The sequence below is a fragment of the Gigantopelta aegis genome, chromosome 2, assembly GCF_016097555.1.
Source record: "Gigantopelta aegis isolate Gae_Host chromosome 2, Gae_host_genome, whole genome shotgun sequence".
Classification (NCBI taxonomy): domain Eukaryota; kingdom Metazoa; phylum Mollusca; class Gastropoda; order Neomphalida; family Peltospiridae; genus Gigantopelta; species Gigantopelta aegis.
Window position 1 is genome coordinate 4215078 of NC_054700.1, and position 27569 is coordinate 4242646.

Consider the following 27569-nt stretch of genomic DNA (forward strand, 5'->3'; position numbering starts at 1 on the left):
AATACGGTGGGGTCTTGCAAAGGTATGTTGGTTATTGGACAGGGCTCCGGGTTTTCTTATTGAAGAAAGCTGGTCGGATGTTGGTGACGGATTCAGGAATCTCAGGAATTTTCTTTGCTCTGTTGTCTGAAAGTTGGAGTGGTGGCCTTATCTCGCCTTCATTATCTGGGCTTGGATGTTGGAACATGGAAATACTTGTACCATGAAAGGATGTATTTGCCGTAGTTGCTGTTGGATTATGGTCAATGTTGTCCATAGCAGAGGTGGTGAAGAGTCCCTTTCGCAGAATCGGTGGGCACACAACCCCATCTGCCACATACTGGTTCACCACGGATTCCCCTAGCAGTGCGGAAACTTACAACACCCTGTCGTAGGAGATGCTAATTGCATTCTCATGAAGCATGGCAATTAGTTGTCTTTTTCGTGTCTTTGCAAACACCGTCATCCCGATGTATACAGCGAATGGAGTTTCACGGTCTTTCGAGTGCCTGTGGGTTGCTGCACCGTATGTGCACTTATTGTAGCAATTGTATTGCAACAGTTGTGCTATAGCAATGTCTGATTTGAATACACCATGATTCAAATGTGACTTGATATCCACACCATGTTCAATATTGCAGATGAACTGAAGAAGCGTTGGCGGAATGGATTCTTCAACAAATCCCTCATGGAATTCGTTGTCAAACTTTGTCTTGTGATTAAGCATCTCTTTACGTATGATGTTGGCAGCCTTAGCTAGGTGAATGGCTTCATTGTATTTGCTTGTATCGGAAAGAACAGAGCTGACGTCCTTCTTGAATGCGATCAGTACATCGCGTCCTGCCTTGTGCGCTTCTAGTTCGGGTATGCGAGAAAACAGCTGCTCCTTCAATCTGGTTGAATTCACATATGGTGATTCCACACCAAGTTGCTGAAGTCGTTGCTTGTAGAGAGAGACTAGATCTGCAAGCTTGAATATAACTGTATCCGTGCCTTCACTTGTGGTCTTCATGTCCATGATGTAGATGACAAGTTCTGAAAAGGCAAAGGGATACAAGTTCTGGTTGGCTGAGCTTTCAGGGTTATGATCATGCTTGAGGGTATTGAGAAGGGCTCGCTCTCTGTTTTACAGTCCTACTAGACAGGCAGGGTGGTATTTAAATTCCTGTGCAACAGCATCCCCGGCACTAAGCTTTGCAAGGAGCTTCTCCTGGCACATTCATTAAGCCTGACCGGCCTTGGTGGCGTCGTGGCAGGCCATCGGTCTACAGGCTGGTAGGTACTGGGTTCGGATCCCAGTCGAGGCATGGGATTTTTAATCCAGATACCGACTCCAAACCCAGAGTGAGTGCTCAGCAAGGCTCATTGGGTAGGTGTAAACCACTTACACCGACCAGTGATCCATAACTGGTTCAACAAAGGCCATGGTTTGTGCTATCCTGCCTGTGGGAAGCGCAAATAAAAGATCCCTTGCTGCTAATCGGAAGAGTAGCCCATGTAGTGGCGACAGCGGGTTTCCTCTCAAAATCTGTGTGGTCCTTAACCATATGTCTGACGCCAAATAACCGTAAATAAAATGTGTTGAGTGCGTCGTTAAATAAAACATTTCTTTCTTTCTTTCATTAAGCCTGCGTTCACAGATAAAGCACACACAGCTTTATCTGTGTTGGGGTGTTCTCGGCCTCTTGACACGGATCTCTTCTACGGTATCGTCAGCAGCAGTAGAAGACGCTCTCTTTTGGACCCTTTCCAACTTAGTGTTGTCGAACAACAATTTGCAACTCTGATGATATTTTGCTCTGTTTTTCGTCAACGTGCTTTCTATGCCATCACCGTCATCTAGTCTGGTCGGATTCAGTAAGATTGGCAGAGCATTGATCTCGTAAAACAATGGAACATTTCTTGCAATGTTGCCGTAACCAGTACGATCCTGCTCTTTGCGGAATAAACTCGGCTGAATGAGTTTTTCCTTGGTGTCCTGCTGACAATTGCAGCATTTGGCCCAGTTAGTTTTCTGAACTGCCATTGTGTGCAGAATACTACTCAAAGTATAAATGGCAGAAATGACTAGTCCCAGCTACTTTTTAAGGTGATTTTTCTCGAATCTATATCCAACTAATAGGTAAAGGCCGAGGGTTTATCCTTTTACCACCTTTTACCATGCACTTTTATGTAAGGGATTCAACTAGGTTCATGCTTTATAGCCCTACACCTAGTCCGATCATTCATCCAATGCCATTTAAATCCCGTGCGATCTGTACACCATCCAGATAACTAAAACCCCCGTTATCCTTGGCTCGGCTCTCCCGCGCTGGCACAACCTGTCAATTCAGGTGCGGCTATCTAACCTTTTGGGGGTAAATTAGATAGCATTTGGGATACTAACTTTAAGTTAGCCGACATTGAACCCCATTCTGAGTTTAACAGCAGTGAAATATCACCAGTGTGCCCTGGTAGTGCAGATATTTACTCATCTCTAATCCATCTCATTGTTGGATTTATCTATGGATTAACATATCAAAAATATTGGATTTTGATGCATTAAAATGACATTATAGTTCTTTTTCATAGCAGAATTGCTTTCAACATGACCTAAAAGATATAAAATGACACCAAAACCACATTAATCCGACAACTCTAACTGTGTCAGAATGGCGGCCATCTTGGAAAATTGCCGCCATGTTGGAATGTTAGGTAGATTATGTTAGCACCATTGGCTTCAGCATAGTCTAAAACATATGAAACGACACCAAAACCTCCTTAATCGGACAACCCAATCAATTTCTATGAGAAAAGGTATAATTTAAAGATACAAATGGCGGCCATCTTGGAAATTGGCCGCCATTTTGAAATTTCAAGTGGCTAGGACCGTTTTCTTGTTAAGTGTCCCATGGAGATTGCTCATGACAATTTTCATGCTTGTATCACCAACTGAACGATTATATCACTTATCCGCTCTACTATTTAAACTGAAAATTACCCAGTAAATTGAAAATATAGCTAAAGCTATCTCACTTGTAAAACCCGGACTTATTTAAAGACTCGTGAACCTTTGTATATGATAGGCCTCAGATTACAGTTATCTTCCCATTTGGTTGTCAAAAATCCGGAAATTTGTCCGCGCAAGTAGTCTGCTGTTTGACTGATTATTTCATGGCAGACAGCTGTGAAGTGGCAACTATTTGACTGAAGCGACAGGGGAGAACATGTAGTTTGTAAACATGTATAACTTGTTGACATTGAAGACTTGTTTGTGGTAATTCCGGCCCATGCAGAAGTAGTGCTTTTGTGTAAAATGGGTGGCCTGGTTTAGAGGGTGTGTTTGTTTAAACAAATATGCTATGAGAAAGAGCTGGACAACAGGGGTTGTCCTTTTCAGGGTATGTGTCCCCCAGACAGGTAAAGGTACATACAAAAATCCATGGGCCTACTGATATTAATAAAAATGTTATAGCCACTAAGGCTGTATAGAAACATATCGCGAAATTAATTGTGGTCTGAGGCCGGATGTATTGAACAATCGAAGAAAGTTCCATGTTGCAGCGTCAAATATTTACAGAGTAAAAGCAGCTGAGGCTCTGATTGGTAGTAATATTGTGACATTGATTATTTGTGCAAATACTATTGCCAATAAATAAATACACCTTTATTTGTTATCCGGTTATGTAATATACATAATAGGTTGAAACTAGTACAGGGTACCTCCAAAAATGAAACTGCTATTTTCAGCAGAAATGAAGATTGCTAATAAAAACCATTCATCAAATATCATAAATCGTATGTCACACCCTATTTTCTTGCAGGTAGATTAAATGTGAGGTGTTACACCTGTTATTGGTGTACTGTCTGGGTGTGTTGATACTCTGCAAATATCAGTCTTATGAATACACGTTGACATCGGCAACAGGAATTGATTTGGTATATTGTAACCTGTTGATGAACAAACCTTTGATGTATAATTATATCATCACTGGCACCTCTTGCGAATGGAACATTAATAATATAGGTGGTCACAGACCACAATTAGTTACGCTATATGTTCCTATACAGCGTTAGAGGCTATAACTTTTGTATTAATATCAGCAGGCCCATGAATGTTTTTAATGTACCCTTTCCTGCCCGAAGGAAACATACTATGAAAAGGACAACCCCTGTTGTCCAGCTCTTTCTCCCAGGATATTGGTTTAAACAAACACACCCACTAAACCTGGCAACAGTATACCCATTTTACACAAAAAGCACTCTTTTTGCATAGACCGGAATTACTACAAACAAATCTTCAATGTCAACAAGTTACACGTTTGCAAATTACATGTTCTCCCCAGTCATCTTCAGTCTAATAGTTGCCACTTCAAAGCTGTCTGCCATGAAATAATCAGTCAAATAGCAGACTACTTGCGTAGACAAATTTCCGGATTTTGGACAACCAAATGGGAGGATAACTGTGATCTGAGGTCAGGTTAGCTAAAATTGGTCTCCTTTCCAGACAACCATATATTTCATATCGGCCGCTAGTGCGACTGAAGACTACAAGTCAAAACTATCAAATGTTTGAAATCCAAAAAGCCAATGATTAATAAATCAATGTGTTCTAGTGGTGTCGTTAAACAAAACCAACTTTAGCTATTGATTAATACTAACAAACAGATAAATGCCTTTTTTTCTTCTTTGTTTTGTGTTTTAAAGAATTGAAGGATATTTTCGTATTCAAACTCTAATCCGGAATAATTTTAATCTCTTGTACTTATTTGTAATGTTTTTCTTTCCTTCATTTCATTTCATTTATACGTATTTTCTTGCTTATATCCAATTAAAGTTCAAACACGCTGTCCTGGGAACACACATTGGCTATGTTAAAATCGTACTGGGAGCAGATACCGAGAGGCGAACTCAATATCTACCAGGTTTAAGTCCGATGGTTTACCCACTACACCATTTACTCAACACTCAGTATAAATACATAATGCATTTTTTGTGGCATTTAATATGTATATTATATATTGTTCTTTTCAAAACTCCATATATATTCTACTCTTTTCTGAGAGATAGGCGGAAAAATTTGTAAACGGGATCTGTTAATTTTTTTTTTTTTAACTATTGACAAACGGAAACCATCTGCTGTCTCTGTGTGCATTGTGGTTCTATGCAACGATCCGAGTTCATGGATCACTGAGCACTGCGAAAAAAGGAGCATATTCCGCCAGTATCGTCGGCACGAAGAGGTGCCAGACTTTTCGATCTGTAATCTAAATGATCGCCAACAAACTGTCGACGTGGCGAACAGGGCCACGCTGATTGGCAAACTTTGATTTCAGCGAAAATCACATCAGCAGTGAAATCACTGGATACAGAGGAACATCGAAGTTGGGACAACTCGATTACTGGACGAAGACTGAGCCGCGATGACTTCCAATTCCAGTGTGTAACCAGACGACAAGCGGTTAACGAGGCGCCTCTATTTCAGGACCAAACATAGACAAAGATTAAGAGGAGAAAACCCATTGGACAAGCGAGACTAGGACTGGCACGCTCATCTTGGTGCGCAATGCCGATATCGAACGATTGATTCGCTAATTAAATTCCTCAAGTGTGAATAGAGTGTGATGTAGTTAAAACAAAGTCTTGTCAAGGGAGGGAACGGTTAGGACAGAACCGACACCAGTCTTGCACAGTCCGCAACTGTTGAAGAGTTGGGTATCTCTCCACCCTTTCCACGCCTGGTTCCGGACACGTAGGCCTACTCTTTAAAAAAAAAAAAGCGATATAGCGTACACACTGCCCGTTTTGAAAACAAGAATCGCTCTGCTAATATTGACTATTCGTGGTTATTTTCGACCAGCGTGACGCTCAAACGACTGGGTTTTTAACAGAACTTGCTGTCTACCAAGTACCACCAGGCGGCCACGGGCCATGAAGCAAAAAGGGGAAAAGCATTAACCCGTAGTCGCGTGACTACGAGTGATAGTTTTCAAAGAATAATGGTCTTGCTAACTCCAGGAATCGATGCGCTGTTAAAGTGTTGGGCACTGTTCGCCACTTCCATCTCCGAATGATGTTTCAATTACTCAAGTCTTTTTACGAGCTCCAACTCAGTGGGAGGATTAACGGGCGTGTTACTGCATTAATGTCAAAGTTATTCCAAACAGAGCGTTCACAAATGTTCGGAGAGATGAAAGCGTGATCGAGAGTGTGCCACAGGTATGGACCTACCTGTACAGTAAACAGACGGCGTGTGTGTAAACATTTGACATTTCTACATGTGTTTGTAAATGCGTAGCTTCTAAATATATGTCTGTAAACAATTCTACAAGTGTTTTTCCTGTGTTTCTGTATCCCATAAAGTGGCTGCATTAGCCAGTGAACCCGTTAAATGTTTCTGTACGTAGGGCTAATTGAAAATTAATTAAACAGAAAGTGTCGACATGGGAGTGTATGATATAAACTAAGTGCAACTGAATGTACTATACACGGCATTCAGGGAAATGGTTTTTGCCATTATAATGATTTTCTTGACGTGGGATTTGATATGGGATATGATATAAACTAAGTACAACTGGATGTACTGTACACGGCATCTAGGAAACATGGTTTTCGCAGAGGAATGTTTTCGTACACTATTTTCAACAAGTTATTCTTGAAGGAAGTGTATAGATTCTAAATTGTTTACCTATCACCAAAATAAACTGGACTGAAGGAAGAGTCCATATATTAAACTGTTTAACTGTCACCAATATAAGCAGGATTGAAGGAAGAGTCCATATATCAAACAGTTTTAACTGTAACTAAATTTCACTGGATTGAAGGAGGAGTACAGATATTAAACTGTTTTAACTGTCACTAATATAAACAGGATTGAAGGAAGAGTCCTTTTAACTGTCACTAATATAAACAGGATTGAAGGAAGAGTTCATATATTAAACTGTTTAACTATCACCAAAATAAACAGGATTGAAGGAAGAGTCCATATATTAAACTGTTTATAATCACCAAAATAAACAGGATTGAAGGAAGAGTCCATATATTAAACTGTTTAACTACCACCAAAATAAACTGGATTGAAGGAAAAGTCCATATATTGAACTGTTTAACTGTCACCAAAATAAACTGGATTGAAGGAAGAGTCCATATATTAAACTGTTTAACTGTCACCAAAACTAACTGCACAGAACTGAAGCGATTATTTGTGTTGTCTGTGTGCCCGTGTGCACTGTGTTCTGTGAAACAGCAAATTCGCACTGTTCTGGAAACTGCGTGTTGCCTCGCAAGCATCAGTGGCGCGAAGAAAGCAGCATTATTTTATTAGCCCATGACATTCAGTTTGACTAAATACCAGTGGACCAAAGGTGACTTACAGTCTGGATTATCACTTATGATGAAAATCCACCGACATTTGCGTCTGTGGATGGTTTTGTGTGCTGGCATTTTCATACCATTGATTTTGTTGTACAACGCAACATGCAGTAAAGCGTTTCATGACGAACGTCAACCAGTATCGTCCAGAGAATTTGCAAATTACAGACATGAAATAATATCAGAGGAGAAGAAGATTTTACTTTTGCCTCCTGTGTTCCCATCTGTGAACAGATCTGTGATTAAAGTCATTAACAACAATACAAAAATTGGAGCCATGTCAACGTATTATTTCCAGCACGGCAATCTGAGTGAGCCGAAAACACCTGGAGATTATTGGATGCTTTTTCAACCAATGGTAACCCAGACCGAACGTGACGTAATGCTGTACACATTTCAGATCTTCATCCGGGCATGTGAACAAGCAAATCTGACGTACTTCCTGTATGGCGGCTCGCTCCTGGGTGCGTATCGACATCATGGCTTGATCCCTTGGGATGATGATGTAGATGTCATGATGAACGCAACAGACAAAGGTCGCATTAAGGAAAGTCTTTCAAAATTCGGCCATTTTGGATTACATTCTCCTACACACAAACAGTGGAAATTCTATCTAAAAGATCTTCCCAGCTTAGGGCACAGACCTTATCGTTGGCCGTATGTGGATATATTTTTCTTTGTGGATCATGTTAATTACATCTGGGATGAGAGTCGCCAATACAGGCATGAGTTTAACTTCAGTAAATCCGTCGTCTTTCCGTTGCAATTTCGTCCATTTGAGAACGCTCTACTTCCGGTCCCGTGCAACATGGCGTCTTTTTTGTCCACGAACTACTTGAAAAATGTTTGTATAACAACAAATTATGTGCACAAACTAGAATCCGACCGACCTGCATATATAAAGCGAAAGGTTCACTGCAAACATCTACATAATCTGTTTCCGTTTGTTTTTCGTACAGAAAACAGTGATGGTACCATCAGTGAAAAGGTCAAGATCGGCACCTTTGAAGTAAAAACGCTTGTTATGCCGCAATTTTGTAAAACTGGTCTGTTCAGTGTATAGATCATTGTTAATTTGTAAGTTTATATTTCAGCATTAATGATATTTTAAAAGCAATAAATTAAAAGAAGTGGTCGAAACATTATTATCTGTTTCGCAATTTTAGGCCAATGGAAATAACATTAAGATTGGTAATACTAGTTAGAGAAGAAACTCGCTGTTGCCACAACATCGACAATTCTAGACTGTCGACATTCATTTGACAAAAGGTAACTTCTATATGTACTTGATTTTAAAAAAAAATGACTGCAAGCGATACCCGAGGAGGACGGGGGTGGACATGTCTCGTTATATTCAAGTTAGTCAAATACATGTATGCCTACAAGTATAACGGTAACCCAAGGAATATAAAAATCAGCATTTTGGACAGTTGCTTTATATATAAGAAAATACATACAAATGTTTATAGAAATGAAACCTATCAAGTGATCGCTATAAACAGGTGGTTGTTAAAGTCTTATGCAAGGTTCCTACTTTATATATAAGAAAACACATACAAATGTTTGTAGAAATGAAATATATCAAGTGGTCGCTATAAACAGGTTTTTGATATAGTGTTATGCAAGATTCCTATTACTAGTATAACAAATTATCAACAGGCAGAGTGTCGGAAGATTTATTGGAAACCTATGATGGGTGAAATTTATTCAATTGCATTTGTTTCATATTTCGGATGTTTGACGTGCCACACGCAATAAAATAATCCTTTTCTGATGTATGTAACTTAATTGACATTTCGGAGCTATGCATAAGAACACATTAGTTCAAAACGGGTTTTTGACGATATATGCTGATTAATGAAATGTTATGTTAGAACTCATGCGTCCAGTATTATTGATGGACATGTACACAGTTAAAGAGACTATCCTGGGTTTACTACATTGTGACAACTAACATCACACACTAAATACAGTTTCTTCTTTAGAATATCAGTGTCTGTATATTCAACACGTTTCTGATCATCACAATGTTTTTAAGTAATCCAAACTGGATTTGGTCTTCAAATAAGTTCGTACATACGAAAAACAAATATATTGGGAAATATTACTGTACAGTCAATAATAAGTTTAAAGAGACAAAATATAGTTAATATGTAATTATAGTCGTTAAAACGTCTCTGTTAGTTGGCGACATTTTAATTACAGCAAACTCGGGACAGTCCCTTTAAAATGTATGTTTCTAAAACATATATGGCTTTAACAATCTCTTTCGTACCTTGTTTCGTTTTATTTTATTTTAAAAAGTAATTAGCAACATTACTGTCTTTATAAGGAAATTATTGTTAACAACTATTGTTTATGTAAGAGAAAAAAAAACCCGCATTTGAATATAAAACTGTAAAATGTTATTGTTTGTTCTTTCTTTTTATACGGATGTTCTTTTATGTGGATACTATTTTGTGTGAATCCTATAGTAATATCGTTTGTTGTTTTTCTTTTTCTTTCTTTTTTCTTTTTTTGTGGGGGGGGGGGGGCTGCTTTTTTCTTTGTTTTGAGAGGGTAATTTGTACTACAATTCCTTCATATGTTTTAGTACACTTTCGAATAATTGAAATTTTTGTTAGTCTTTACTTTTATACGCACGTTTCGGGTAGTATATTTCCCAGTTATTAATGCGTTGTTCAGGTGGCACTTTGATGTGACAACCATGTAATGTATATATTATCGTTATTACCCAAAATACAATTTATCGTTCTTCTTGACACCGGGTCGGTGGTGAAGTGGTTAAGCAATGGAATGTAAGGCTGGTAAGTACTGAGTTCGCTTCCACTCAGTGGATAGATGTACGACCACTACGCCGACTTATCTCTCATTAAGTACTAACAACTAACTATAAACACACTGTCTTGGACAAACACCCAGATAACTGTGCACGGTGTGCTTGAAACATTGGATATAAGCACAAAAATAAGTTTAAAACAGACACCAAACAAATAAACGTCCTGTCATCTACCACTGAATTCCCAAACCTTAGTGATACGGTAATCGGTGGGTGACTGAAAAGTCTGACTGGAAGAGAATAAGTTACGCTTATAAAACTGTATATGCAGCGAATCCAACATTAGAAAGTGACCAAGTGTATCCAAACTAAGTACACTAGCTGATTCGTGTATTTTGTAATCAAAGCAGTGAAAGCACTTATCGTCATTAACTCCAACTTTCATCTGATGGAACAGCACGCCTTTAATGGATTTACTATTATTTTTGACTTTGATGTTTTCATACAGCTATTTCACAAGGTTATAAATAGTATTACCAGGTTATCATTTGACCCTTTGAAAGGTATTCCACCAGTAGGGTCTTTTTGAAATCCAAAAAACTGAAGTCACCATCTTGCCCACTGATGGAACCATTTTGTCTTGCTTTGCAATTGGAGAAAACAAATACTTACACTGCCGTCGTTAAAAAAATAAATGAATAATCTAACTAGCTAGTGTATTTAGTGATAAACAATGGATAACTTTCTAGTGTTGAACTGACTATGTGGAATGTTTTATTAGCGTAACTTGTTCCCATTCTAGTTAGTTCGAGGACTTTTCAGTCACTCCACCTACGGTACCATATAGGTGTTGAAGGATGCCAATAACTATAGCAGCTAGTTATACATTAATTCGCCTTTCAACGGGGATGAGGATTGCAATGCATAATCATCAGAGAGTTGAGACTGTGCCCGCGCATGGCCACCCTCCCCGCTCTGCTTTCGATTGCTACAATATGTACCACAAGCATAAAACTTTCGAGGTTTTCTGTCTTGTGGATTTGTGAAAAACCAGAGCAGGCAGTGATATCTTGAACTGATACACACGAAGCTTAATAATACGGTACGGCAAACATATTTTGGATAGTGAATTATTGATTTGCAATCAAAATAAAGTGCTCTGACAGTGGGAGAGATGGAAGAGGCGGCCCTGTATGGTCGTACAGACAATGTAAGCGCGGTCCCAATAGAGCGATCACTTCTTCGACATGACTGATGAGTCTCTCCATACAAAAACATTGATATTCCACAAACACATAACCAACCGACTTGGCGCCGTCCTTCTCATTCCGCCTGCGCACTGCAACACACTGCACTCTGCACTGCACTGCACTGCACTCATTTTTCATCGCCATGTGTTTCTTTAATATGGTGCATTTGTTTTAAATCGAGGTGTGATCCATTAAAATATTCAGAGGGGGTCCACAAGGGTGCAGTCGTGTGATCCCACCCCCTCCCGCTGTTTAAAGTGCCCTATTTTAATGACATTTGTTATTATTAATTCATAATCCAGAATATACAACATAGCATTGGCCTGAAGATGCGACTTTGAGCATTGTCATTTTATCATTTCCTGGGGAGTATGCCCTGAATCCCCTGCATTTCATTTTAACTTGTTTGTTTTTGTGTGCTTATATCCAATTAAAGTTCAAGCACGCTGTCCTGGGTACACACCTGAGTTATCTGGGCTGTCTGTCCGGGACAGAGGGTTAGTGGTTAGTCGTTAGTGAAAGAGAAGAGGATGTAGTGGTCTTACACCTACCCACTGAGTCGTTAAAGCTCACTCTGGATGGGAGCCGGTACAGGGCTGCGAACCCAGTACCTACCAGCCTTATGTCTGATGGCTTAACCATGACACCACCCCTACAAATATTGCTCCCTTTGGAAGCTCGACAAACTCAAACGTGTTGTCCTGTCTGGGAAAGTGCATATAAAATACCTCTTGCAACTAACAGATAAATGTAGCTGGTTTCTCCTAAGAGTGCAATTCAGAATATTTATGATGCCCAATAGCCAATAATTAATAAATGAATGTGCTTTAATGGTTTCATTAAACAAAATCGACTTTACCATGTTTGGTGTCTGCTATTTTTAGGGAAGAGCCAGTATTGTCAACAAACTTACAACTGTACTGTTGACAAACAAACAAACAAACAAACAAATATTAAAAAATCCCAAGTACTATTACTACACAATCACTACTTTTATTGCTGCTTCTGCATTTCCCAGATAAGATATATAGTTATATCAGATAGAGATTTCTCTACATTCATTGGCGTGCCTATGCCCCCATCCCAGTCACCTCTTTTTTTCCCCACCGCCTTATATATTTGCCTATTGCTCCATAACACTACTCAAAGACAATGTGAATGGCGCCACTAAAGTGGGTGACAGCCCCCCCCCCACCCCCCCCCCCCCCCCCCCCCCCCCACCCCACCCCCCGTATACAATCCTGACTAGGCCAATGTTGGAATTGGTCACATTTGTGACTTAAATACACTGATGTTGCAATCATATCCAAAAACTCAGAAAAATTGCTTTTGTTGTTTGGATCTTTGATTAGCAGACCATGACCTCCGTCCCGCCTCATACAATGATCAAATCAACAGAAAATCAACGACAAACAAAAAAGTCAGGACATTAAAAGTGGTTTTATTGTCTGTCACAGGCCAGGGCCCCGTTCCACGAAGCGATCTTAGCCCTAAGGTCAACTTAAATGCATAGGGTAGCTATACGCTTAAGTTAATCTTAGGGCTAAGATCGCTTCGTGGAACGGGATCCAGATCAATACAGGCTATATGTAACCTATAAAATCACCCCACTGAGAAAAATATTCAATTTTTCTGATAAACATTTGTACCGCATTAAAGAGATACCAGCCGTTTTGCATGGCTTCATGAATCACACAAACTGGCAGACGGCGTCTAATATTGATTTAGACACAAATTGGCAACAGTTCCTGACTTGTGTCAAAGCGGATATTGCCTTCAGGCGGAAGTAACTACAAGCGGAAGTGGATACTTGTAGATCATTTCTCCCTACGACTCTACACTAACGACAATACTCTAAAGTAACACGATATCTGTGTTGCATTTTATAACTGGCTGCTTCTCTTGGATTGCATTTCCAAATGACTTGCTGTTGTATAGAAATACGACTTTTGATATGTCCACGGTTTGACCCTGTTGGTCTGGCCTGAAACCAGTAGTGGATTAAGGGGTTTCATGGTATTAGGTACCAGGGCCCTGAACCAGAACAGATTATGTCTAGTTTTGGATGACAACAATGTAATGGGAGGAATGGAAATTTTTTAAAGCTATATAATTTGAGTAAACAAATAAAATTGCTTCTTGTTAGAAATTGTCAGAATATTTTAAACCTTAAAACGGCAAACAATACAAATGCCTCGTACGAGACAAGACACACAGTACGATTCATTCGAATAATCGATTGCTATGCACTCGTCTATGCTCGTACTAAACACTCGAACCGTGTGGCGTCGCCTTTAATAAAAAGGAAAAACAAAACAAAAAAACACAACAATATTAACAACATGCAAACAAACAAAACAACAATAACAAAAACAACACGACTTTGGGCATGAATATGAAGACTTTAAAATTGCAATGGATGAGCTGAAAATGAATATCTTCGCAAAATAATATGTACCACTCTGCAAGGATGGAAAGACGTGCGGTTCGTAAAACTGTATGCGACAGAAAGTAACGTACGCTAGCTTGTTAGCAAGGTTGGCCACTCAAGTCATGATATTAGATGGATTGTTTAAGGAAACGTTTTACAGCACTCTTTTTATTTAAGAAAAATATTGGTTTCACCCCGAATAAAATAACAAATTCGTTATGGCAGCCATAATATTAAGAACCTCAGATTAAAGTATTCATGGTATTTGCGTCTTATACGATAAAACATTACAATATTTGTATGCTATGAAAACATACTGGTCATTTATTTATTAAATTCAGCGTCGAACAGTCTGGGCGTATTCACAAAAATAAAAGATTATGTTCAAGGCACCACGTCTCAATCTGTCGGCTTAAAATAGTCTGGTTAAGAAAATAGTTCTTCGTGGAAAACCCCCATAAAATACTGGAATACGTTTTCCTTGATGATTACGAGTAGGTTAACATCTGTAGTATTTAAATAACGCATTAGTTTGAAGTTACTTATTATTTTTGGTATTAACCAATAACAACTGTTCAAGTTGTATGCTACTACGTAACAGCAACATGAGGTGGTGTTCTGGGGGCCCATTCCACGAAGCAATCTTAGACTTAAGATCATCGTATGTGCATAACTACATTATGCCCTTCAGGTGATCTTAGCGCTATGATCTCTTCGTGGAACGGGGCCCCGGTACTATAAGGTTGGCTAATTGAAAACTTCTTGGTCAACCTATTCTGTCTTTCTTTCTTTAACTTATTTTCATGCTGATATCCAATTAAGGTTTAAGCACGCTGTCCTGGGCACACACTTCAGTTATCTGGACTGTCTGTCCAGGACAGTGGGTTAGTTGTTAGTGGTTAGTGAGGGAGAAGAGGGTGTAGTGGCCTTACACCTACCCATTGAGTCATTAAAAAACGCTCTAGGTGGGAGCCGGTACCGGGCTGCGAACCCTGTACCTACCAGCTTTATGCCTGATAGCTTAACCACGACACCACCGAGGCCGATCAACCTATGTTCATATTTTGCAAGGTAGTTATCAGGGGAAAGTATTTCCTAAAACTAGCTGTCACGTAGCTCTCTATGATATTTTCACAGAATATATTCTGACGGAATTGTATTGAAACGCACTGATGGTGTACAACTCTAGATATAGGTAGAGCTGGTAAAAAAACATTGAAGGAAGGAAATGTTTTATTTAACGACGCATTCAACACATTTTATTTACAGTTATATGGCGTCGGCATAAGCGTACGAGACAGTGATGGAAAAAATAATCAAAGTCGGGCAAAAACGATAGAGAATTTCGGGCACAATGAGCTGGCCTAAACCCTTTTCACCATATATTTCCATTATTCTATCTATAATATTGATTGTAATCCATGTAAAAATGTTTAGCGATTCATTTGCAACACTATTTAGCTGTTTGGCAGCATTGCTAATACAAATAAATGTTGTTATACAGATTCGGGCATTTTCGTTGAATTCGGGCAAACATCGGCCTGCCCCCCTACAAAAGTAGGAGACCGTACGGCTATGGGCGTCGGACGGGTGGTACGATGACTATCGTGGTATTGGTGTCTTGTTGGCGATGGTAGATTTACTGAGATGGTAGTTTTAAGAATGGTATTGTTGTTGATGGTGCTAGTGGTGATGATGATGGTGATAACGATACCACTACCGCTGCCGTTGTTGCTGTGGCTGTTGGAATTGATATGTCTGGCGCAGTGGTCCTGGCAAAAATCATATTCGGATTCTTTGCAGTGAGCTCTTCTTTACAATTAAATTGAGTGGGTGGATTAAAAGGCTTGCAAGATCTTGCAGTTTCGTGTAAGATTCCGAAAAGGTTTAAATGAGACATTGTTCCTGTATTAGCACAGGCAGTTGATAAGGGCTGCAGTTCGTTTCGCATATTCCTGAAATGGACGCATGGAAACGTACATAATGCTTTTATCAAGCCAAACCTCGCGGCAAGAAAAAACGGAGCCATTTGATAGCACTAGAAGGAGAATTTGTGCGTCATTGTGGTAAGCGATTATCGTCTCACAAAGATAAACAACCGAGGAAATCAGATGAGCTGTCCAATTATTCAGATACTTTCCGTAATGAGGCCGCTTCCAGCAATTCTCCACATTGATGCAATCGCCGTCCCCCGTGGCACCGACAAAACACGAGAAATTACAAGAAAACCAGCCATAATTAGGAGCCGTTATTCTGATACTTCGTGAAGTCTTGTTAATGGAGGGCGGGGTGGTGGTGGTGGTGGTAGGCGTTTAGACCAATACACAGACATGACCAAAATATTGATCTGGTTATCTTTTCTTTTTTTTCTTCTTTTTTTCTTCTTTCATACTGAGTGCTGTTCGTCTTGTTGGAGCCGTCATTAAACTGAAATATTTTGACACGTTCATGGGTCATAATAGCGGCCTTCCAAGACGTGAACATGTTTTTAAACTGGGAAGAGGACTTCAAATCGATATAATGTTATTCTAGATGACACTGCTTATGGTGGTGTTCGCTGGTTAATCATAGGCTCTGTATTGACCGTTTCCAGATATTTAGAAGACACGAACTATTTGACAGACTCGGTGCTTCAAGCAGCTTTAACACACAAACCCAGTGGTAAAGCGCTCGCTTTACGTGCGGTCGCTTTGGGGTCGATCCCCGTTGGTGGACCCATTGGTCTATTTCTCGTTCCAGCAGTGCACCATGACTGGTATATCAAATGTCGTGGTATGTGCTATCATATCTGTGGAATGGTGCATATAAAAAGATTCCCTGCTACTAATACAAAAATGTAGCGGGTTTCATCTGTAAGACCAAATGTCAAAATTACCAAATGTTTAACAGTTAATAGCCGATGATTAATAAATCAATGTGCTGTGGTGGTATCGTTAAACAGAAACAAACCTGAACTTTGACAGCAGTCCAAGTACTTTTAACAGACAATGCGTATTTGTATGCATCTAGCAAACGGTTGTTGTTGTTGTTGTTATTGTTGTTTTCAGTTCTTGGGGTTTATTTTCCTTTCTTTTTTATTATAATTTTTTATTTATGAAAGACTTTTAGGGTTGGGAGAGTCACTTCTTTACAATACTTCAGTCATGAAAAAGGTTAGTGTTGTCATAAAACAGGCACAGACACTGAGACAGATACAGATACTGACTCAGACACAGACTCGAACACAGACTCATGTAGACGCGTGAAGTGGAACGGAGATGGGGGGTGGGTGGGGAGAGGGGTTCCAAGCTAATTGTATTTTTTTCAGTATATTTTCCGATGTAGCATGACTGAACCAACCCATAAAAACTTCGCTCGCCACAGTACAACCACCACCACCACCACACACCACCACCACGAGCACCACCACCACCACCACCACCCCCAACCCCTGCAAATCCGTCTATACTCGGACACGGTCATAAACAAACACTCAGACGGCCACAGACAGACTACACCGACAGAACGACATAGACACAGACAAAGAAAGAAAGAAAGAAATGTTTTATTTAACGACACACTCAACACATTTTATTTACGGTTATATGGCGTCAGACATATGGTTAAGGACCACACAGATTCTAAGAGGAAACCCGCTGTCGCCACTACATGGGCTACTCTTCCGATTAGCAGCAAGGGATCTTTTATTTGCGCTTCCCACAGGCAGGATAGCACAAACCATGGCCTTTGTTGAACCAGTTATGGATCACTGGTCGGTGCAAGTGGTTTACACCTACCCACTGAGCCTTGCGGAGCACTCACTCAGGGTTTGGAGTCGGTATCTGGATTAAAAATCCCATGCCTCGACTGGGATCCGAACCCAGTACCTACCAGCCTGTGGACACAGACAAATACCATGTTGCGCTTTACAACAGGCAGCAAGGGATTTTTTATTTGCGCTTCCAACAGGCAGGATAGCACAAACCATGGCCTTTGTTTAACCAGTTATGGATCACTGGTCGGTGCAAGTGGTTCACACCTACCCACTGAGCCACTCAGGATTTGGAGTCGGTATCTGGATTAAAAATCCCATGCCTCGACTGGGATCCGAACCCAGTACTTACCAGCCTGTAGACCGATGGCCTAACCATGACGCCACCGAGGCCGGAACCAGTGAAAATGGACGCTAATTTACAAACCTGCAACACATTCGGAATAGAATAGAATAGATGTTTAACGACACTCCAACACGAAAAATATATCGGCTATTGGGTGTCAAACTATGGTAATGCAACACATTTGGATAATGTTATAAAAGAGAGAAGCTAGTCTGTGATGTTTTAACGGGGAAATATCGTCCAAACATAGACTAGAGCTTATCTCGATGACCATTACTTCTCAGACGAACGTATGTTTTTAGAATTATGAAAAATGCATTTTGGGGTAGTACAAAAACCTGGATGACCAGAATCGCTTCAGGTGTACGAAAATTAATATTCTAAACAATAAATTGTAAAGACTTGTAATTTAAATTATCAAAAACTGCTTTAATAGTGAAAAATACGTCGTAGTGTTTAAAAACTAGGGTCTGTCAACTTAAGACGATGCTACACTATACAAGAATAGCGGATTGTTGCGTCCACTTTAGTGGTTAATGAGAGAGACGTCAGTGTACAGTAGTGGTTTTATGGTTTCATACCTTCCCACCAATACACTGTCCTTATTGTATTTATTTATGTATTGATCACGAATATCGATATGTTTCAAAACTTGAGGCAAATTTGAGTTTTAAAAAAGAAGAAAAAAAGAGTAATAAACAAATCTAGCTTGTAACCATGTGTTTCTTTTATCGTACAGTATACATAATTCAATAATTAATATTTTTCGTGAAATCGGAATAAATCCCTGGCGTGTGATTAGTGATAATTAAAAGAAAACGGACAGTGCTTTATGTAAATCCGTTTAAACGGCGGTGTTGTGCAGGGCGTCATTACAAGATGGACACGAGCAGTGACAGAGCTGGAAACCAGTAAATATCAAAGATGGCGTGCTTCCTCGACTCAGACAGCTTAACAGTCGCAATGTCCGTGACACATTTCGACGATGATTTATCGTAGTGATTATAGCAGGCGTCGCAATTATATTTCGCGCCACGACAACCGAAACTTAACGTTTTCAGCAGTAATTTTCATTTTGAATTGTAATAGGACAAACGGGTAACTGGTTTTCAAAATGTACTTACTTGAGAAAACTTGTACACACATTTTGGGAAATATATTATTTATATTGTAAAATATATGTTTTTTAAACAATTAGGGAGCGGTTTTGGTCTATGGGTTTTATTAATTATATCTGTCATGTTTGTTACTGTCACAACTATATATTGTGAAAATGTTATTTTATTAATAAAAATAATGTTATATCTAGTGACTGCATGCTCTCATTGCAAGACCAATGTTGCCATGACCAGCAGACAGGTCCGTATGGAGGCTTCAAAGGGTTGTCGAGAACTAATCAAATGTACCACTGCAAACCCATTTGCAGAGGCTGGTGCAAATGCTAACATGCCAAAATCAAGGCAGTGCATATGTGTTTCCGTGTTCATCAATGCATTTAAAGATCAATATATGTTATGAGTGTAAGTTTAGTGTTGAATGATCATGACATGGTAAATTGTAGTAATGGCGTAGCATGTATGAAACCGTAGATATAACGAGATGGTTAAAATACAAGTTAATAGTTGATTCAGTTACCTCATAATCTATTTTATATAATCTATTTTACATAATTCAGATTATCATAAGGTGTGAATAAGCGCCATTTCGAATTTATGCAAATTAGAAATTATCAAATCGTATTGTAATATATTTCAATCTATTAACTCCAAAACCCTATATTCCAGCATTTTAGACCACTTTCATATATCATATAGTTGTCAACATATAAATACATATCTTTAAACGGCGGCCATCTTAAAAGTATGCAAATTAGAAAGGGGTGAATTCATTTTTCACGTCTGTCTCACTATCTTGTTTGTCATAATGTCTGTAGTAGCTCAGGGCTAGGGTCTTCGTGTAATCTTTTGGCGCGTGCTAGCATCGAGATCAGTGGCGTAGCCAGGGGGGGTCATTGCGCCCCCCCCCCCCCAATCCCGGGAAATTTTTACCTTTTCGCTTATTAATAACATTAAAAAGGTTCCCGTGTTATATCCCACTACACAGGTCCCCCCCCCACCCCCCCTACAAAATCCTGCCTACGCCACTGATCGCGATTGTTGATGATGCTATAGATGCGCACACCATCTGACAATAGTTTGAGCGCGAGACTATACCTTATGTAAATATGTATTTATGCGTCCCTGGTCGCCATTCGGAACCGATTAATATTTATTAAGTTTGGTCTGGTGGGAATATCGGCAATTCCGTGCAACGGTTATCAGGAAATCAATCGCACGCTGACCGGGCTAAGGATTCGGACAAGATGTCACAACATCAAGTGACTTGTCGTGATACCCAACGCCTTCCGATTACATTACCATTCCCCCGAAGACTGGCGTCGGTCACTCGAGTGTATTCGCGTGTTTTCGAGTATTTGCGTTACTTGTCGGAACAATCAAAGGGTCCCGTCGTGTATTTAGTGATAACAGATCGTATCGGCTGAACCTTGCAAGGCCATGTTTAATTAAGCTCAAGTAATTAATCGAGCACAAAACCAACCAACAATACAACTGAAGCACTTCTGCCACCAAACAGGGATGCGTCAATATTACAGATATTAATCATTTAGACCCGAATTCTGAGAGGTAATGAACTCTGGGCCTCAACTTTGGCATTACACGAAGTACATTTCTGACGCAATAAAATAAATATATATTTAAACACGAAAAATAAATAGTTGCTACCTCAGTCTCATTTAAAACAACAACAATGTCATCATCAACAACAAAACAACCCCCAAAGACCCCCAAACGTGCGTATTGTTTCGTGTACTTTCGATTTGTAGCCAATTTTGGGGGGAACTGTTTACGCCAAATAGCAGAACATTACAATTTTGATGTTCCAAGTTAACTACTCAAAAGGTATGTGTGGAATCGATTAATTCTTAATTTGTTATCATACATAAATATAAAACTAACGAAATATGGCCCTACAAGTGTTAAATGTTAAAACTCCGTTAATGTGTGAAAGTGGAAAGAGGAAAGTCGCTACTGCAATAATTTATATAATTTTCACTATTTGTACTTAGCAGCATGCGGTTCTCTTTCTATAGACCGGACTCCACATACTACGGCTGTTGATATATAGGAGCAATAGGTTTATCACGAATATTAATCATACCACCTATTGCACCTTACTCGGGCTCTCTAACAATTGAACCACACATTGACGTAGCCGCAGGCAGGTTGCTCCCCAAACACTCCTGGATGTAGTTAGCTGTAGCTGCACTGCAGAGTGCAAGGCATGCAGTGGCGCACGCTGCAGCTGGAACAGCGCAGGCCTTTCATGCATGGACTACTGCAAATGCGAGGGAGGAGACATCTGCTGTAGTCCTTTCACCAGCAAGCAGATGGATATCGAAGACGATGAAGGGGAGCCAAGTGTCGATCATGAATAAATACACTCTTTATTTCCTTGTTACACTAAATAACATTGCAAGGTCAACATTATGGCAACCTGACTAATGATACCCAGGACCTACCTACCTACATGTAGACATATCAAACATACATGTACCTACCTACCCATCCTAGTAAACCCTGACATTCTGGAATAGGTAGGCAACGAACCACATATAATCGGTCAATAGAGGTGATTTTTTCCTGATTTTATGTCAAATTTGACCTTTGACCTCTGATTTGACCTTGACTTTGACCCCGTATCCAAAAAATAACTCCAGAAATGGACTCCCCATCCTGGAAAACCTTTAAAAAGAGGTATTATACGACCCTCTATGTCATCGAGATCAAAAGTTGAAAATTGGCCGAAATTCAAGATGGCCGAGACCGCCATCTTGAATTCTGAGAAATGCTAAAGGTTGCACAAGTAGCAACCAAGCTAACCTTGCTCTCCTAACCATATATAATACATTTCCATAACAAAAGTTTACAGTAGTTAACATTGCCAGGTCAACATTATGGCAACTTGACTATAAGCGCTATGCGCCCCTATCACACCTCTTTTCCCCCACCGCCTTTTACTTTTGCCTGTTGCCCTATAACACGTGATAAAGACAGTGTGTCCCTTCTTTCCACAGACGCATGTCCAGATAATTTAGCACGAGAGTTTAGGTGTGGTGAGCGAAATTTATGCGGGGTTGGGGGACGGTCGAGTAATTTTCCCCCAAAAAATGTATTGATAATAAAAAAAAATTACTCGACGGGGGGGGGGGGGGATCGACCACCAGTATCCTCCCCCTGTACTCGCGCCTGCCTCCCCCCCCCCCCCCCCCCCCGAATGTGGTCCCCCACAATATAAAATACTGACTACGCCAGTAGAACCACATCTCTCACTCTACATTCACCCACATTATTATGCATATGTGTGTAGAGTTCCTGGCGCAAACTGACCAGACAAGATGTCACAGCATCAAGTGAGTGGTCAATGCAATCACCGCTCTCTCTCATCAAATCACCATTTCCCCGCAGATTGCTTCCCGACTTTGTCATGTCAGCGACAAGTAGCTGCGTTTCCGCCAATATTTGCACAGCGCTAAAACCCGAGAGCGCGCGCGTATGTGTGTGTGTGTGTGTGTGTGCTGGACTGGGTCCCGTCGCTTTAATCCCAGAAGACGGTGCCTAATTAAACTGGCGTGAAATTAAACCACGACAACAAACACTTTGATGAGAGGGACGAATTCGTTATGGAACGGGTCACGGTATAAATATGTGGCAGACTTTCAGCAGAATAGAGGCAATTTCCTTAGTCTGTAGCATTTGTAACGAAACAGTAAATTAGAAACGTCTACTTGGCCGGGAATGCGTATTATTTTACCACGGTTAGTCGGTTCGTTTCCGATTTATGAACTAAAAATAACAGCAATGATAATCCAAGGCCGTATTTGGCTTGAAATAGGCACAGATTAAGGATTTTGTAAGGGGGTTGGGGGGGCAAAATTCTAAAAAGGGCAATTTGAGTTTGTTGAAGGCAAATGTTTCCAGGTCAGGAAAGTTTTGAAATAAAAGTGCCCAGAAACGCGTTTTCAGGGCAATTTAATGTTGTAGTCATATATTCTGGATAATTATTTTTTTTAATCATTAAAAAGGGCATTTCTAACGGGCGGGGTTCACAGGACCCCCCCCATACCGCCCCGCCCCCCGCCCCCCCCACCTGGATCAGCCAGTGGGGGGGGGGGGTGTGTATAGGAAACAATGAGGGAACAGTGAGTGCCGTTTTCCCTGAGCAGGTTTTCGGCGCATTGCAAAGCAGAAAAACGAACGCAACAAATTAAAGGTAGTTTAGCTGTTTATCAGTATCAGTGTTTCCAATATGAGCGGCTTGGTTTTTTATAACAATATCGGCGCCCGCGCCTACGTACAAAAAAAAACCCTGTAGACACGGAAACGACCCTAATACACGTATATAGGTCTAATGATCTTCTCCAGTTAGACAAAACTGTCACTTTTAAACTCAAACTGGAAAATGTGTATTTTTCTCACCGAGTCGCTGTTCCCTGGTCCCCACTAGTTACGTTCCTGTAATAACCATTACCATTGTGATGGTGATGATGGTGATAATGGTGATGGTGGTGGCAACAACGTTGACGACAATATCAGAATTTAAAATTTAAAAAAAAGGACTGGTGGAAAATATTGTGTCAGGTTTTTCTTTTCTTTCTGTTTGCCAATTTCGTCATACGGCGTTTGTTTCTATTTGCGATTTTTAACTCTTCCACAGTATAACTTTCAAATATGAGGCAATTTTTCTATTGATTTCACATCCATACTGGTATTGGAGACCAGGGATTAGTGTGGATACGAAAAACTGTCGTAATAAGCACTGATCAGGGGCGTAGCGTGATCTGGACCGGGGGGGGGGGAGGGGTCGAATATGAACCAAGTGGACCTTTTTCTATTTTATTTTTGCACCACCAGAAACTCCATATGTATAAACCTATATGTTTTAGTTCTGGAAGCGGACCATTTGCTTCAGCAGGGTGGGGGGTGGGGGGGACCCGGAACCCCCCTAGCCTTAGGCCCCTGCTGATGACATTTATTAAGACATCTCTCTCTCTCTCTCTCTCTCTCTCTCTCTCTCTCTCTCTCTCTCTCTCTTTCTCTCTCTCTCTCTCTCTCTGTATCTGTATATGTATATCTCTCTTTCTCCCAATCTTATTAAAATTAGCTCCACTATTACATGTGGATCTAACACCAGCCAGTTGGAGCTCATGTCCACCAATCAAAACCTTACTTGCAGAATACTGCCAGTGATTTAAAAATAATTTGAAAACATTCCGAATTATCCTGAGGGTATACGATATGTTTCATGTGAATTACGAATGTCTTATTTTGACCAGTAGAACTAATTTTAATCGGATTGCTAACAACACTACGTAGTCTTCAATGTCCAGGTAACATTTCGTCTGTAAATAATAATTTAAATATTGACCAATCACACTTCGCCTTTTATAACGTTATTTGGGAGCATACAAATTCTGATTTTAAAAATATCGGGTGAGTCTTTTTAGTCTTTATTTTTTTAAGGACCACAGTAACAGCGAACCATACCAATACGTACGGGGCTGAAAGGGTTATCTCTTCGATTTTACATCCAAAAATTATAGTAGAGCTAATTTTATAGTTTTAAGGCTTTCGTAATTCACACGAAACATGTCGTATACCCTCAGGATAATTCGGAATCTTTTCACCATTATGTGAAAGTAGGTTTTGATTCTGGACTGAGCTCCAACTCTGGTTTTTGTTAGATCCACTCTTCTAATAGTCTAATTTTAATCTCTCTCCTCTTTCTCCCCCCACCCCACCCCACCCTCTCTCTCTCCCTCTCTCGTCTCTCTCTCTATCTCTCTCTGCATCTATCTCTCTCTCTCCTATCTCTCTGTATCTTCCCCTATGTATATCTCTCTTTCTCTCTCTCTCTCTCTCTCTCTCTCTCTGTCCTCCTCTCTCTCTATCTCTCTCTCTCTCTCTCTCTCTCTCTCTCTCTCTCTCTCTCTCTCTCTCTCTCTCTCTCTCTCTCTGTGTATCTCTCTCTCAGTATCTTTATATGCATATCTCTTTCTCTCTCTCCTATCTTTCTCTCTCTCTCTCTTTCTCTCTCTCTCTTTTCTCTCTCTAACTCTCTCTCTCCCTCCTCCCTCCCTCCCTCTCTCTCTCTCTCTCTCTCTCTCTCTCTCTCTCTCTCTCTCTGTATATATATATCTGTCTCTCTCCCTTTTTCTCCCCCCCCCCCAACTCCCTTTTCAAGACAAATGTGGGAAACGTAACTGGTTTCCTCTGAAGACTATATGTCAATATAATCAAATGTTTAACATCCCATTAACCAAGAAGGGGGCGGGATGTAGCTCAGTGGTACAGCGCTCGCTTGATGTGTAGTCGGTCGATCCCCGTCGATGGGCCCACTGCGCTATTTCTCGTTCCAGCCAGTCCTCCACGAGGGTTTCCTCTCTCAATATCTGTGTGTGGTCCTTAACCATATGTCCGACGCCATATAACCGTAAATAAAATGTGTTGAGTGTGTTGTTAAATAAAACATTTCCTGCGATCATGCGCAATTCGCTCAGTTTATTTTAACTGTTGTCAGAAGTGAGACTGTGAAATAAGTACGCATAGTTTTTTACCAGCAAGAATGAATGAATGAATGTTTAACGACACCCCAGCACGAAAAATACATCGGCTGTTGGGTGTCAAACTATGGTAAATCCAAACAAATAAAGTGATGTTCAACATCAATATTAAAATTCAACAGGTAAATAAAAACACAGTGTAAAGAACAGTGTAAAAATAGATAGATACAGATAGATACAATTAAAATATAGAGAGTAAAAGTCAGTATCACGTAGAAACTGTAATACAAGTTCCGGATGGAATCGAAAAATAAAAACCTACCTGATGCCAAGTTTGATAAATACAAAAAACTGATACCAAATTTGACAAATGCAATACAAGTGTAGGCCTACATTTTGAAATTCTGATCCAGAACCAGTCTACCAGCAAGAGGAAAACTCTCCATCCCCACATATCAAAAAGAAACTGGCGAAAAAAATCCCAGAGTGAAAAACATGGGCGTTTGATTTGAAAAGCAATTGATGGAAGGGGTTCGTTATTGAGACTACCTTTTCTGGAAGTTGCCATGGAATTCCCTGTGTCCTCTTTGGGACATTAAATTAACCATTAAGTGAAGGGGGTTTGAAGTGATTTAAGCCAATACATTGTTTCATTAATGAAATAGTACAATCCACTTTCATTCGGACACGAACAGTAAATCAAATAAAGAGACTTTGAAAAATTGGTTTTCGGCTGTTCACTGTGTACCGAACGTTGTCAAGTTTCCGTGACCACAGCGTGACCTCAAGTCACGTGATTAATGAGACCGTTACTTTGGATTCGGTTAATTGGTTTGAGGCAATAAACGATTTGACTAATTGCACAATCGGCGTGGTTTTATTGTTGGAAAATACATTTACGAAATTGAAATAGATAAAAGACTTCGGAAATAACATCGTTAGGGCCTCGACTGTCACGTAAATTATTCGTTTCTATGAGAGGTATCTGGAAAATAAAGACTAAATCTTCGTTGCGCCCCTACGTCTGCTTGGCGACATTGCATGTGGGCTTGTAGTCTCAACTAGACTAACAGAAGTCAGGTCGATAGACATTTATTCAAGACCACACGGGGAGATATGTCCTTTTTTATTGTAATTAGTGTTTTTTCCATAAATTGTTGTGTAGTCTGTAAATATATTTATTATAAATTTGCAAAATTATGAACTAAAAGGAAAATAAAAATATGGTAGTAGGCCTTGCAAGTGGATATAAACAAGTAAAATTAAAATATCTTCTTTTTTTCACCCATTCAGCAGTGCTATACTGTAATCAAACCAACACTCATTCAGTCCGCAATCCCGATGAAAAACATCTTATATATAATTAAACCTGTCATTTTCAGCGCTTTTTTCCATTTTTATTATATTAGTATAATCTGGGATGACGTTAAAACATTCATTGATTCATTCATTCATTATTCATGTTTTGTTTCTTGTTGTTGGTGGGGGGGGGGGGGGTTCTTAATGGCGGATGTATTTTTGTTTGTGTTTATTTATTTTTATTTTTATTTTATTTTATTAAAAAAAATTGGGGTTGGGGGGGGGTATTGTTTTTGGGGTTTTGTTGGGGTTTTTGTTTGTTGTTGATTTTGTGGTTTGTTTGTTAGCTGGTTAGTTGGTTAGTTGGTTAGTTGGGTTTGTTGGTTTGCTGGTTTATTGGTTTGTTCGTTGGTTGGTTTTTGTTGTATTGTATTGGATTGTTGAAGCTGGTGATCTTCTGTATTTTACTTTTTGGCCGGATGGGCCTTGTCGTTAAATTGCATTATGTGTAGAGCCGTTCAATAATTATATAAAATTTGGCATTTGTATATTCTCTTCCCCGTGTAATAACGCAGACACCACTCCTATAGAACTACGTAATGTTTGTCAACTTACAATATACTCGACTTCATCCATGATTTCAGAGAACCTACAAGAAACTGGATTTTAGCCATGATTTCAGGGAACCTACAAGAAACTGGATTTTAGGCATGATTTTAGGGAACTGGACTTTTAACAGATTATTTATTTTAACGATACTTCG